The sequence below is a fragment of the Sus scrofa genome, chromosome 9, assembly GCF_054392235.1.
Source record: "Sus scrofa isolate SSC_HxYL_T2T_F1_AM1 chromosome 9, Sscrofa_HxYL_maternal_Yorkshire_Landrace_v2.0, whole genome shotgun sequence".
NCBI classification, from domain to species: domain Eukaryota; kingdom Metazoa; phylum Chordata; class Mammalia; order Artiodactyla; family Suidae; genus Sus; species Sus scrofa.
Genome location: NC_139391.1, coordinates 111852647 through 111867876, shown reverse-complemented (window position 1 = coordinate 111867876; position 15230 = coordinate 111852647). Strand labels below are relative to the sequence as shown.

Below are 15230 nucleotides of genomic sequence, written 5' to 3'. Positions count from 1 at the left end.
TTAATGTTTTAAAGTTACATATGTGTGCTAACTGAAATCCGAGGAACAAGGCTTTAATCCAAGGCCGAAATCCAAGGAACAGCTGTCATTGATGGACTAATTTTAGAGAATGTGACAAAATTTAGTATCTCTACTGTCTTTATAGTAGTAGCCAACCAGGATGGTGGTTTTTTGCTTATGTGTTTGTTTTTTTGGCCTGACTGCTCCCAATTAAAACATTGTCGAATGAAGTGCAACTGGCCCTTGAGCAACTTGGGGGGTTAGGGAAACCTACCCTCCCTGCTTTTAAAAGTCCATGTGTAGGAGTTCCCTTTGTGGCTCAGTGGTTAATGAATCCGACTAGTGACCATGAGGTTGTGGGTTTGATCCCTGGCCTCGCTCAGTGGGTTAAGGATTCAGTGTTGCTGTGAGCTGTGGTGTAGGTCACAGACGCAGCTTGGATCCCGTGTTGCTGTGGCTCTGGCATAGGCCAGCGGCTACAGCTCCGATTCGACCCCTAGCCTGGGAACCTCCATATGCCACGGGAGTGGCCCAAGAAATGGCAAAAAGACAAAAAAACAAAAACAAAAACAAACCCTCTGTATGGTGGTTTCTCCTTATCATCCCTTTGGTGTAGATGGACCCAACCAACTGTGGATCATGTAGTACTGTAGTATTTACTGTTAAAAAGAATCCACATGTAAATGGACCCTTGCAGTTCAAACTTAGGTTGTTTGAGGGTCAGCAGTAACCTGGTTTTACCTATGTCCTAGTAGTTCCAGTTAGTTCTTGAAAAAATTTTAGAGTAGGATGCTAACAAATTGAACTGAAGGAATTTGCATAAAATGATCCTTGGTGGTAAAAGTCGTATCATGAGGCTTGCTGCTTTCAGTTCCAATGGATGGCCCCATTTTGTTTGCTTAGTAATTTTCTGTTCAATTATTCTTGCAGCCTTGACAAATAATTTAGAAGCATCTTTTTTTAAGCTTTGTTTTTTGAATACTGGGCCTGTAGAGACCCTGGAAGCTCTTTGTAGGTAATTAGATGACTAATTTTTCTCTCAAACTTTTTTAAATAGAAGCATTATTAAGATGTTTATTACTTTTAACAACATGGTTTAGTGCTGTAAAATGAAACTCTATATCCAATAGAATTCAGTGTAATTACTGAAAGGGTCAGAAAAAAATATCCTTGGAGGTGGTCTCACCTGAAGACAAGATTATTAAGTAAGAGCCTGCATTTGTTTGGAAAGTATTTCACTTTTCTGTGTCATGGAGGGCAGCAATAAATGTAGCATGTGACTTCAGTTAAGGCGGTAATGATAAAAACTTTGAAAAAATTAAAATATATGAAAAGCAGTTGATTGAATTGATGCTGTTGGTCCAGTAGTCTGTGACCCTAAATTACTCAGGCCTACCAAACCTACAAGTCACTGACCCAAAAAATTTTTAACTAAATTTTTCCTTTTTTTGAAGTGTTTTACTTTTCTACTTTCATTTTAGTGTTTAAAGATAGCCTAAGCCTTAAGAGTACAAAGAGCATCATATGCTTTATTTTTTTTTAAACGTTATTGATTAATGCCAATTAACATTTAAATGTTCATCTCTTATTTTTTGGCTCTTAATGACACTATTTCTGCCACTTTTTTCTGTTTTTAAATTTGACAAGTTATGTTATTTGATCTTGCCATATTCTTCTTCCTTTATAATTATTTCACTGAAAACATTTAGAGAAAAATAGCCAAGTATTAAATCTTTAAGGAGAGAAAGATTGAAACACATTTTAAAGTAGAATATCTATTCTATCTGTAAATGGAAATGTTGACTTGAAATTTGGTATAACTAAGTCTCTAAATGGAGAATTCTTTTTATAAATGAAATGTGTAAGCCTTAAGTCCTCATGGTTGAAAAGTGATAGAAATCAGATCCTTAATGAATGTTTAAGCAGTGAGATAAAGGAAAGTAGAATTTTGACTGTTTTCAAAAAGGGTGACTTGAAAATACAAAACTTGAAAATGTAGAATGAACAGTTTTCCACAATCTTAAATTTGTTTTCCTAAAGGTTAGTTGAGGAATTTTCTTGGCTATCAGAATCTTTTATCATGCTTAACTATGGCTTTAATTCACATCAGGAGAAGGAATCATGAAAGGGTTTTTCAAGTTGATCCTATGGCCATCTAAACTCACTATGTACATTTGTGTATATTCTTTCATATGCCTATAAAAGCTATATGTTTTTTCTTTTCAACCTTTTTATTTTAGCATTTTGGGTAGGATATAGTAGAATATAACATAAATTATATACATAGTACATATATTTGCTTATAGTAATCTGAAATTAGTTTATCTTTATACATGTATTTTTTTTTCTAAATCTTCTTTGTTATTAATCACCAAAGTTTTGTATTATTTAATCCTAAAGCTCTGTAGGGACAAATCTTTATATAACTTTTTTTCTGACTCTTGTGCCAGAGAATTCATTTTTAAGGTTAGGGTAGGACCATAAAAATAAGTACTATTATTAAGCATCTCTAGTGGTTTGGATTTCACCAAGCCATTAAAATGTGTTATCTCGTTTATTTCATAACAACCCTTGAAATGGGAAGTATCAATATCTGCCACCATAAAATGTGGAAATAAGGGCTAACAAAGGTTGGTAGCCTGCCCCATATGACTGCTGAAAGTACAGTGCCAGCTAGCAAGCCTTGAAACTAGTACTGAGACTTCAGATTTGAGTCTAGTCCAAGCTTTAAAACTCTGTTGTACAACACAAGTACATCTTTCTTTTTTACTTAGGTAATTTTGTTTTGTGATTTATTTATTCTTTTGCCATATGACATAGAAAGCTGTATCTACTATTTTAATAAATGCCCATTATCTTTATGTATCATAGTTTATTTCTTTGTTCTTAATGGATAGTGTCTTAGTCCTTTAGGGATACTATAACAAAATGCCAAAAACTGGGTGACTTATCAACAATAGCAATTTATATCTCATAGTTCTGGAGACTGGGAAGTCTAAGATCAAGGCATCATCAAATTCAGTATTTGGTGAGAACCCCTTTCCTGGTTTGTAAATAGCTCTTTTTCTGTAAGCTCACAGGGTAGAAAGGGCTAGGGGACTTTCTCAAGCCTCCTTTATAAAGGCACTAATCCCATTCATAAGTTCTCTGCCCTCTTGACCTAATAACCTCTCAAAGACTCTACCTCCTAATAAATACTATCACATTGAGCATTGCGTTTCAACATATGCATTGAGGGGATACAAGCATTCAGACTATAGCAGATATTTAGGTGGTTTGGTTGTTTAATCAAGAAATAACAAGGATTGGAATTCCCATTGGGACGAAGCAGAAGTGAATCCAACTAGTGACCATGAGGTTGTGGGTTCGATCCCTGGCCTCGCTCAGTGGGCTAAGAAACTGGTGTTGCCATGAGCTGTAGTGTAGGTGTAGGTTGCGGATGTGGCTCGGATCTGGCGTTGCTATGGCTGTGGCATAAAGCAGCAGCTATAGGTCCGTTTTGACCCCTAGCCTGGGAACCTCCATGTGCTATGGGTGTGGCCCTAAGAAGCAAAAAACAAACAAACAAACAAACAAAACAAGGAAGAAAGGAAAAAAGAAATAACAAGGATTTAGCCTGGAATTCTCACATCTGAGCTATAGATCATAGGGTTTGCTTCCTTGAACGTGTATTTAATTTAGTATGTATCATGAATACTAAAGGTGGTCTTTTGTGAAAATGATGTCAGTGTTATTTTAGACTGTCTCCATTTAAAATTTGTTGTTGTTGTTGTCTTTTTAGGGCCACACCTGTGGCATATGCAGGTTCCCAGGCTAGAGATTGAATCGGAACTGTAGATGCTGGCCTCCACCACAGCTCACGACAGCGCCAGATCCTTAACCCACTGAGTGAGGCCAGGGATCAAACCTGCATCCTCATGGATGCTAGTCAGATTCGTTTTCGCTAAGCCCGGACAGGAACTCCTCATTTATTTACTTGTTTATTTATATATATATGTTTTTTTCCTACTGTACAGCATGGTGACCCAGTTACTTACATGTATACATTCTTTTTTCTCACATTATATGTTCCATTTTAAGTGACTAGACAGAGTTCCCAGTGCTCCTGAGCATGATCCCATTGCTAGACCATCCCAAAGGCAACATTCTGCAACTATTTACCCCAAGCCCCCAGGCCCACTCACTCCCTCCCCTTCCCCACCTTGGCAACCACAAGTCTATTCTCCAAGTCCATGATTTTCTTTTCTATGGAAAGGAGGAACTCCTCTTTTTAAAATTCTTATTTATTTGTCTTGACCACAATTGTGAAGTTATAATTAATTTACTAAGTAGAATATTATGTTCCAAATACACACACATGCCTATAGATGTATAAATCATAACGTTTTTGATTGAACTGAACAAATTGGTTACTTAATGGTGATATACTGGTAGTTTGTAGAGTCATGAAATGTGACCTTTAGTAGAAAGTGTCATTAGACCTTGCTATCACAAGTTGGAAACAATATTTTTCTTATTCCATATGTATTAAAAAGGAAATTAAAATATTAGTATATAAGGGAATTACTATGGTACCTTGATAATTTATAAACTATTGTGATGACAGAGTTACAGGCAAAGATACTAGTAAGTATTCCTTTTAAAAGGTGAATTGTTAGGGAATTTTATGACAATAACTATTATCTGATCGTTTCCAGGAATGACATATGGACTCTTAGTGTAAATGTCAAATGTTATGAACTGTGAAAAAGTAGATTGGCATTTAATTAGTTTGCAGACCATTTGAAACAATAATAGGAATGACATTTAAGGGGAGGTTTCAACTTCAGTGCAGGTCGGTTACTGTGTAAGACGGGGTCAGTAGCTCTCGATGGTAGTAGGTGTTTTTTTTTTTTTCAAACTTTGTAAATATACACTTTATTCTTTGTATAATTAATAAGTAGTTTGAAGATTTGACATTCTTCTAGTGAAAGAAAACCTACAAGTTTGGTATTTAAATGATGATATAGAAGCATATGAGTTTAACTTTTTTAGTTTTAAAAGGATTGTTAAATGCAGATTTAAATGTCATCTACCTGAAAAATACTGTTTCATATAATATCAAATGGTGATAGCCTATGTTATTAACATTCTAATAAAAGATTTTTTAAAATATGAAATCACTTGGCAGAGTTTTTATATTATATGCAAACAGAAGAAAGGTATCAGTAGATTCTCTTGGGCTAAATGCACTTTAGCTGTTTTAAAAATACACTGATCTCTTTGGGTTACCTGCCCTCTGATTATTGCAGTGGCTCAGGTTTGCTCCCAGGCCAGGGAACTTCTGCCCGCTGTGGGTGTGGCCAAAGAAAAATTAGGATGCAAACTAAAATTCACTACAGTTGAGTATGAAAGAATCCATTTGCATCTAAGAAGTGATTGATTGTCTTTATCCTTTACTATAGCAAGCACATAGCAGCTATCTTTTGAGCTAAAGTCACTAGTATGAATTTGTGCCAATTTAGAGTATTTTCTGAGACATACTTTTAAAAAATGGTACATATGAAAAGAATTCTCTCTGTGCTAGGAATCCAAAAAGTCTTCTTTCTCCTTTGTGAGCAGCCTTTTTGAAAAATCATTGTTCTGTATCTTTGGATAGAAATTGTTCATCTCAGAGGTTTGTGAAGGGGTTTCAAGCCATCTTGTGTACCCCAGGAAATTATAAAATGTTATTTTGTGTGAGTTTTTTCTGGAAAAATGTTGTAACAGATTTTGAAAAGGTCTATGACCCCCTCCTCCCAAAATAACTAAAAAATATATGGAAAAATCTCAAATATTTGGAAGCTAAATAACATGCTTTCAAATAATTTCTGGGTCAAAGAAGGAAATGTAAAAATATATTTTAGGTAAATAAGCCATATCAAAATATATCATGTCTTAAAACTCATGGGATGCCGTTAACTTAGGGAGGTACAGAGCATTAAATACTTATATTGGGTGCAAAAAACGGGGGGGGTCTCAAATTACTATTTGAATATTCCACCTCAATTAGGAGAAAAAAAAAACAGATCCATAGCAGTTTAATTTAAAGAAGGAAATAATAAAGACAAGAGCAGAAATCAATAAAAAACAGAAAACTGGTAGAGAAAAATCAATGAAACCAAAAGCCTGTTCTGGAATTAGTAGAGTGGCTTTTGTAAACTCAGTGTACATGAAGGGGAAGAAAGAATAAAGAATTTCTTTCTGCCCTCCGGGGTTCAATAGCTGGATCTATGAAATAAACTGACAATAGGCAGCTTAACAGGAAAAACAGTATACAGATTTATTAAAATTTTAATAGTGTGTGCATGCATTAGGGCATCACAGGGGGAAAAAGTGAATACCTTAAAGAGAGATGGTATTTAAACATTTATATCCCCTTTTAATAAGGGGTGGGGGGGTATAGATTACTTAGGAGGAAATTAATGATTTTTAGAAAAGTTGAATGGGGTCTTAGAAGGATAAATGGAAGATACGATACTTTGACAAACTTGTTTTGGGCATGATGTTTCCTTGTGGTTTCCTCTCCTGTGATAAAAGTCAATCTTCCCTGGCTAGTGAAACTTGTAGGAGGAGAACTTATACTTGGACTCCTTTCTGAGGATCTGCCTTTAGATAGTTAAATAAGGTGAGTTCAGAGAAAGGCTTTCCTTGTAGTTGCTGTTTTTCAAATGCCTTGAGCTTAAAATAATCAATATACCAAAGCAGATGTTTTGGAATGGCTTGTAATGAACTCCTTTATACACAAGGTATACAAAAATCAACTATTTCTATTTATCAACTGTAAACAAAAATATAATTTATTTTTAAAAAACACTATAGGGGTTCCCATCATGGCTGAGTGATAATGAATCCAACTAGTATCCATGAGGACATGAGTTCGATCCCTGGACTTGCTCAGTGGGTTAAGGATCCAGCAGCCAGCAGCTGTGGTGTAGGTCGCAGATGCAGCTTGGATCCCTCGTTGCTGTGGCTGTGGCCTAGGCTGGCAGCTACAGCTCTGATTCAACCCCTGGCCTGGGAACTTCCGTATGCCATAGATGCAGCCCTGAAAAGGAAAACAAAACGAAACAAAACCCACTATTGATAGTGGCATCAGAAAATACCAAATTCCTAGGAGTTCCCATTGTGGCTCAGCAGGTTAAGAACCCAACTGGTATCCATGAGGATGCGGGTTCAATCCCTAGCCTCACTCAGTGGGTTAAAGATCAGCATTGACACAAGCAGCAGCTTAGGTCACAGATATGGCTTGGATCCATTGTTGCTGTGGCTGTGGTATAGGCCAGTGGCTGCAGCTCTATTTCTCTCGCTAGACTGGTAACTTCCATGTGCCGCAGGTAAAGCCCTAAAAAGAAAGGGGTTAAAAAAAAAGAAAAGAAAAGAACAAATTCCTATGATGAATTCAATAAAATAAGGGCAAGAGTACACTGAAAACTAAGTTATACCAAGAGAAATTTAAAGAAGAATTAAATAAAGGATGACATATACCCTGTTCTTAATTTGGACCACTCAGTGCTATGAATGTGTCAGTTCTTCCAGAATTGTTCAATGTAGCAGTATGCTTTTTATCCCTAAAGGGAGATTTGCTCTGCTAGATATCAAGGCCCGTTATAAACCTATAATTATTAAGGTAGTGAAGTATAAGCTCAAGGTTAGAGAAATGGAATGTTGAAAAAGAAGCAGCGCCACACATAAATGGTCACATGATTTGTGACAGAGATGGCACTGGAGAGAAGTAGGGAAAGGATAGTCTTTTCAGGAAGTGGTGGTGTTTCCTCAGTGGTCTTATGGGGAAAAAAAAGAAAGTTGACCTTTACCAGAGACAAAAATCAATTGTAGGTGGAGCGCAGATCTAAAATGTTAAAGGAAAACGTAATAGAAATGCCTGCACATGTACATCATGAGAGATGTATTTCAGTATTGCTTGTGATAGCCTCAAACTAGAAACAACCCAAATACAAATTAACAATAGAATGGGTACATAAATTCTGAGGTATTCTTCAGTGGAATTCTATATATCGTTTAAAAATGAACAAACCATAGCTTACATACATTCCTATTCAAATGAATCTCAGTCATAATATAGAGCAAAATATAAATATACATAATAATGTTACTGTAAATGAAATAATAATAATACACCGTGTTCTAAATAATTGCATTTTATGAAGAAGTCACCTTGCAGAAGGAAGCCAAAGACCGGGATTGAGCGGGAACCACATGAGAAGGTGTATGGACTGCTAGTAATGTTTAAATTTTTAATCTGTGGTTATAAGAGTTTTTGATATGTGATAATTCCTTTATTCTTCCATTGACTTTTTAAATTTCTATCTTGATTTTATACTTCAATTAAAAATACTTGGAGTTCCCATCGTGGCTCAGCAGAAATGAATCTAACTAGCATCCATGAGGATGCAGGTTTGATCCCTGGCCTCACTGATTGGTTTAAGGATCTGGCCTTGCCGTGAGCTGTGGTGTAGGTCACAGATGTGGCTTGGATCTGGCATTCACGTGGCTGTGGCATAGGCCAGCGGCTACAGCTCCAACTTGACCCCTAGCCTGGGAACCTCCATATGCCATGGGTACAGCCCTAAAAATACAAAAAAAAAAAAAAAAAAAAAAATGCTTAACAAAACTGTACAGGGATGGATATAGGTGGTGCCTAGGTATATCCTCGCTTTATAGGAGATTAGTCATTCATTCTAAAACATATGAAAGATTTGGAGGACTTTATAAATTTTGGAAGCTGTTTAGTGAATCTCTTGTATTTAATAAACTAATCTTAGGGGAAAAAAGTGGAAAAGGACACACAACTCAGAAGAAGAGTTGCCTTTTTGTTCTTCCTTAGTTCACCAACCATTCACTTCTCCCCAGTTTAAACCTCCTAAAATAAACTAAGCAAAACAATGTAATATGCTCTGCATTTTAGAATTTTGGGGAGGGGGTGCATTTTTTTTTGAGTATAGTTTTTTTTTTTTTACTTTTTTATGGAAGTATCGTTGCTGTACAATATTATATAAGTTTCAAGTGTGCTGTATACTGATTTATAATTTTTAAAGGTTGGACTTCATTTATAGTTACTATAAAATATTGGCTATATTCCCCCTGTTGTACAGTATATTCTTGTAGCTCACACCTTGTAGTTTGTACCTCTAACTCCCCTAACCCTATATTGCCTCTCTCCCTCTTCTCTTTCCCTCTCCCCAGTGGTAATCACTAGTTTGTTCTCTATAACTGTTGTCTGCTTCTTTTTTGTTACATTCACTATTTTATTTTTTAGATTCTCCATATAAATGATACTGTACAGTATTTGTGTTTCTCTGATTTACTTCACTTAGTATATAGATTTTTCACTTTTGTTAATTCAAAACGTATGCGAGCACCATGATGGCTGAGAACCCTATTTAAAATCTAATTTCTAACAGCAATCATTCTAATAATCTTGAAAGAGTAATAGTAATGACACAAGAGTATTGTACTCTGGGGAGCTGAGATCCCCTTCCTTCCTTTCTCAAACATCCAAAGAAAATCCTTCAAGGAAATATTGATAGTTTGGGAGTTCAGTTACAAATCAGTGAGAGAATAGCTTTGTAGTCTTGTGAAGATTTCTATATGCTGACTTGGAAAAGTCTCAAGGTATATTATTAGGCTAGAAAAAGAAGTTGAAAATAGTACATTTAGTCATCCCACCTGTAAGTAAAATAGATGTGTGAAATAAATGCTGTTTTATGGTTTTTCTGTTTCCTTTTCCTTTTTTAATAGAAGGCCACAAGGACCTATTATTGTCAGACTCGAGAATTGGACTATGGATGTGCAGAGAGAACTTCTGTTTTTCAGTTTATACTTTTCAGTTATCTCTTTGCAAGTTTTAAACAGAAGAAGTAATTTAATTAGTAGCCAAAAGGATTGGTCACACCGAATGGGGCTGAGGAGACGGAAACAAGTAGCTTTTAAAATCCAGGAGAAATCTAAAAGTTGTTTGAAGGAGTTTTAGTTGTGGACTTTGGTTTTACCACCCTGAAGTGGCATGTTGAGCTCAGGGCCCCTAGTTCTAAGCAGTCTACTCTTTCAGCTTTGCTCATATGCCTGGTCTCCTGGATACTGAAAGACTAGAAACTGACTAAATGCTCTGGCTTTCCTAGAATTCCTATGATCCACTCTAATATCCTTGAAGCTGTAGCCTCAGTTCTAGATTGCAGCAGCCCTTGTAGGGTATCTGAGGGCCTTGGCCTTCACTCTGAGAGGGGAAACTCTTTAATGGTTGAATACAGAAGGAGGAAATCTAACTCAAAAGGAAGGACTGAAATACAGAAAGGGGAGTTCCCATCGTGGTGCAGTGGAAATGAATCCGACTAGAACCTATGAGGATGCAGGTTCGATCCCTGGCCTTGCACAGCGAATTAAAGATCCGGCGGCTGTGGCGTAGGCTGGCAGCTGTAGCTCCAATTCGACCTTTAGCCTGAGAACTTCACCATGTTGCAGGTGCAGCCCTAAAAAGTAAAAAAATAGAAATACAAGAACAATATTGTAAGCATACTCACTTGGTAAGTATGTAGGTAAGTCTAAGCTTTAGTTGTATAAAATAAATAATAGTGACTAATTTGGGGCATGTAAATTTAAAAAAACCCTAAATTACAAGTCCACTTTAAAGTTTAGAGTAAGGAAGGTATAATGAATTTTAAAGCATTCTAAAATGCTTGTATTATTCAGGAGGATTATAAAGCCATAGATAATTTGACTTGAGTATAATTATAACAATGTAATTATGGCCACTGAAAGAATAGAAATAGAATATATAACTTCTAGGGAGTTCCTACTGTGGCATAGTAGGCTAAGGATCCAGCATTGTTTCTCTGGCAGAGCAGATTCAATCCCCAGCCTAGCGCAGTAGGTTAAGGATCCACTGTTGCCACAGCTGTGGCATAGGTCATGGCTTTGGCCCAGATTCAGTCTCTGGCTTGGGAGCTTCGATATCCTTCAGGTGAGGCCAAAAAAAAAAAAAAAAAAAAAAAAATATATATATATATATATATATATATATACACACACACACACACACACACACACATATATACATATATATGCATATACATATATACATAGATATATACACATATACATATATATAAATTAACAGGAAAAGTGGGTAAAAAAGAAAAGTACCAGGTCCCTAAAAAGCTGAAAAGTAAATAATAAAATGCCAAAAAAACATATAGAAATTTCATAGTAAGATGGATTCCAAGTATATCATTGATCATAGTACACTGCCCAGTGACGTGTCTTAAGTTGAACAGAATTAATAACTAAATTTTAGTTTGTGCAATATACCTAGAACATAAGGACACATAAAGAATAAAAGTAAAGGAGTGGAGGAAAAATGTTTCAGGCAAATAGTAATTAGACAAAAGCTGATATAACTGTATTAACATCAGGCAGAATAGACTAAAGCAAAAAGCATCATTAAGGGTTGGGGAGAGAGGTGTCATAAAATGAGAAAGGGAACAATTTACTGGGAAGGTATGAGAATTCTGATAAACCTTACAACATAATAAGACAAAGTGGTTGGAATTTCAGAGAAAAATTGACAAATCTACTAACAAGATGGAAAGTTGTGGTGTTAAGGAGGTCAGTGAGGCCACGGTAGAATGGTACTCTTTAGAACTACTTCCTAAGACTCCTCAATTATAATCATTTATGGCAAACATAGAATGACATTGTCAGATTTTGCAAAAGAAATTGGTAATTTTTTAGATAGTCATTGCTCTCAATCAGGTAATTAACCTTTTTTTTCTGGTTTGATCTTATAAATACTGCTATTATAATGAGTGCCTCATTAGCTTGGAGCTCAATTGTACATTTTTTTATTAGTAAGACTTCAGTTAAATTGAAAATTACCTTTATATATAAAGAACTTCTTTGCTATGAAAATTTATAATGAATACAAGATTATAGGTTTAATTATACTGGCACTTATATCTCTCAAAAACTGCCAAAGTACTAGTCTACATACAAATATGTGAACTACTAATTATTTTTTATTAAATTTTATTGGCTAACTTTGGCCTTAATAGTAGGGTGCTGGGATTCTGGTTTTTCTGTGTCCCTCAGGGTAATAAACCTAATTTCTTTTGGAAATTCTGTGGTTTGAAATTCAGTCTGTACTAAAGTTAAATTACTCTAAATCAAAGAGGTCATTCTCTATATGTCAAGGTTTTTTTCTGTTGATTAATAGTCTTAGAATTCATTATTGGAGTTCCCATCGTGGCGCAGTGGTTAATGAATCCGACTAGGAACCATGAGGTTGAGGGTTCGGTCCCTGGCCTTGCTCAGTGGGTTAAGGATCCGGTATTGCGGTGAGCTGTGGTGTAGGTTCTTGGCTCGGATCCTGCATTGCTGTGGTTCTGGCGTAGGCCAGGGGCTATAGTTCGGATTCAACCCCTAGCCTGGGAACCTCCACATGCCGCGGGAGCGGCCCAAAGAAATAGCAAAAATACAAAAAAAAAAAAAAAAAAAAAAAAAAAGAATTCATTATTGGAAGATGGGGAAAGTTCAGTAGACGTGACAGTGAACCGTTCTCTTTTCCTCAAAGAATTACAATATGCAAATTTATGACTCTAAATTTAATTAACAAGGCCAGCATTTTAGGAGCCAGTCATTGGTCATGGGGAGGTGGAAACTGCATCTGTTGTTCAAAAGCCTTAGGTCCTTTGAAGAAAAATAAAGTAAAAGCTCCAAGTGATCCATTCCTGGCAAACTGTGTTTTCTTTCCACCCACATGGGATTGCCAAATCCCACATGCCGGGTAAAATTTTTGACTTAAAGAACAGGAGCATGGGGGAGAAGATGTAAAGGAGGTTGATAACAGGTCTTTTTAAACAGTATACAGGATATCTGAGCAATACAGCTTAGAATTACAAAGTTGTATTTGATTCCTTTGTTGGTTTTATTCATCTCTCTGCTTTAAACAAGATTTGGTTTCCAGCTTTTCAGTTACATGTTTACTGTCCAAAGGGAAAGCATCTCAAGCTGTCATCTCTTTGCTGTCAGATTTATGTGAAGATTTAGTCTGATGTCAAGATGTAACATTACCATTGAATCTGTTCTATGATTGAATATACCTATCCTTATTTTTAGCTAAACAGATGTGTAGTATAACACCTCTATTTTATTACTATTAAGTAGTTAAATACTTGACAAATTCAACAGTCTGAAATATAAATAAGAACCAGGAAGGACCTAAAAACGTCCTCTGAACTTCTAGAGTTGTTATCACAATGTCCACGCACTAAAGTAGCAACTTAATTCTTAGAGAAATCTCCTAGCTTTCATGTGGTTAGACCCCTAGTTTCCTAATTTAAAGCAAATTAGACAAAGATGAGGGGGAATAAGATCAAAAGGAAACTGGCACCTGATTCTCTTAGGTAATAAGAGAAAGATTGTTAAAATCATCAAAACTTAAAAGGGAAAAACACAAAATTTCAAAAGATATAGTAATCCAAAGCCATTTAGTGAGTGAAGGAGCAAGCAGCCATATACACTGTATGAAGCTCTGATACAGTTACTTTTAAAACATAGATGTGTAATAGCACAAAAACACCTTCACTAATGAACATGTGCATGGTTAATTTAAGTAGAATTAGCCTTCTTAAGGTATATATTCTGTGTATCTTATTCATGAAACCAGAAAAGTGTCAACATGCACTGTAGCAAGAGTTTCATGAAAGTATTTTCTGAAAGTTTTAACACTTAAGGAAATGTTATTTATCAGCAAAGTTTGGTTAGGTTGACATGCCAGGAAAATGAAGAATTGCTACGTAAACCTGTGGATTTGTCCTTTACTGTATACATTTGCAGAAACATGCCCTATGTCCGGATTCCAAATACAGTATTTCTAATGTATTACATTACAGTGTAATACATTTCTAATGTATTACAAACTGTATTTAGTGTTAGGGATGTTAGATAACTTAATTGTGAGTGTGTGTCTATATATGTGTGTGTATATATATCATAAGATAATTGGCATTTATAGTAATATAATTCTTATGTTTTTGGGTTTTTTTTTTTTTTTTTTTTTGCTTTTTAGGGCCACACTTGTGGCATATGGAGGTTCCCAGGCTAGGGGTCTAATCGAAGCTACAGCTGCTGGTCTACCCCACAGTTACAGCAACATGGTATCTGAGCCACATCTATGACCTACACCACAGCTCACGGCAATGCTGGATCATTAACCCACTCAACAGAGGCCAGGGATCGAACCCGCAACCTCATGGTTCCTACTTGGATTCGTTTCTACTGCGCCACAACAGGAACTCCTTATGTTCTTTACTCTGAACCAAGTATTCTGTGATGAAAGCATTTGATAAGTAAATATAAATAAAATTACTTTCATCTGTGTCACAGATTAGTAGATCACAAGAGGCCGTATTTCCCAAGAACGTTATTTTTTTTTTTCTTCTTTTTTTGGCTGCCCTAAAACTGGGCCAGGGATCAGATCCCAGTGCAGTTGGGCTAGGGGTCAAATTGGAGCTGCAGCTGCCAGCCTATGCCACAACCACAGCAGTGCCAGATCCAAGCCATGCCTGCAGTCTACATTGCAGCTCATGGCAACGCCGGATCCTTAACCCACGGAATGAGACCAGGGATCAAACCCATGTCCTTATGGACACTAATCGAGTTTTTTACTGCTGAGCCACTACGGGAACTCCTGTATAACAATTTCTAAGTGTGTTCTACAAGTGAGCCTTCTAGACGATGGAATTACACTGTGCCCTTTACTAGCATTCTGGTAAGTTTCTACATTATGTAGTCCTTCATACTATTTAACATTTTTGCTTCATTTCTTTCTAGTCTTTTGTGAGAGCAAACTGCTAGGCACAGACAAATCGGTGTTTTTGGCTTGTTTTTTTACAATTAGCTCTGTAACATAAGCATTTCCCACTGTTACTTGTTCTAGCATGTGAATTGCCTAATATACCCAGCTATTCTCTTATTCTTAGACATGTAGGGCTTTCCATTTTTTCTGTTTTATAAGTAGCATTATTCTTGTGTATATGGCTTTATTATTTTCTTAGGATACATTTATTTGAAAAAATTTTATTGACGTGTAGCTGATCTACAATGTTGTGTTAATTTCTGCTGTACAGCAAAGCGACTCAGTTATATATATGTGAATTCTTTTTTGCAAAGATACATTTCTAATGGGGGCTATG

General features: G+C 36.1%; 1 protein-coding gene across 3 annotated transcripts in view; it reads left to right on the top strand.

The window, feature by feature from the left end:
* Positions 1-15230, top strand: part of COG5 (component of oligomeric golgi complex 5) — a 277016-nt gene that overhangs the window by 211007 nt on the left and 50779 nt on the right. Inside the window, exon 15 of one of the 3 annotated variants that reach the window (XR_014816125.1) lies at positions 501-2865. The exons of the other annotated variants lie outside the window; for them this stretch is intronic. The gene's annotated coding sequence lies outside the window, so the exon portion shown is untranslated. Of the gene's footprint in view, positions 1-500; positions 2866-15230 lie in introns of those variants that run through there. 3 annotated transcript variants of the gene reach the window in all.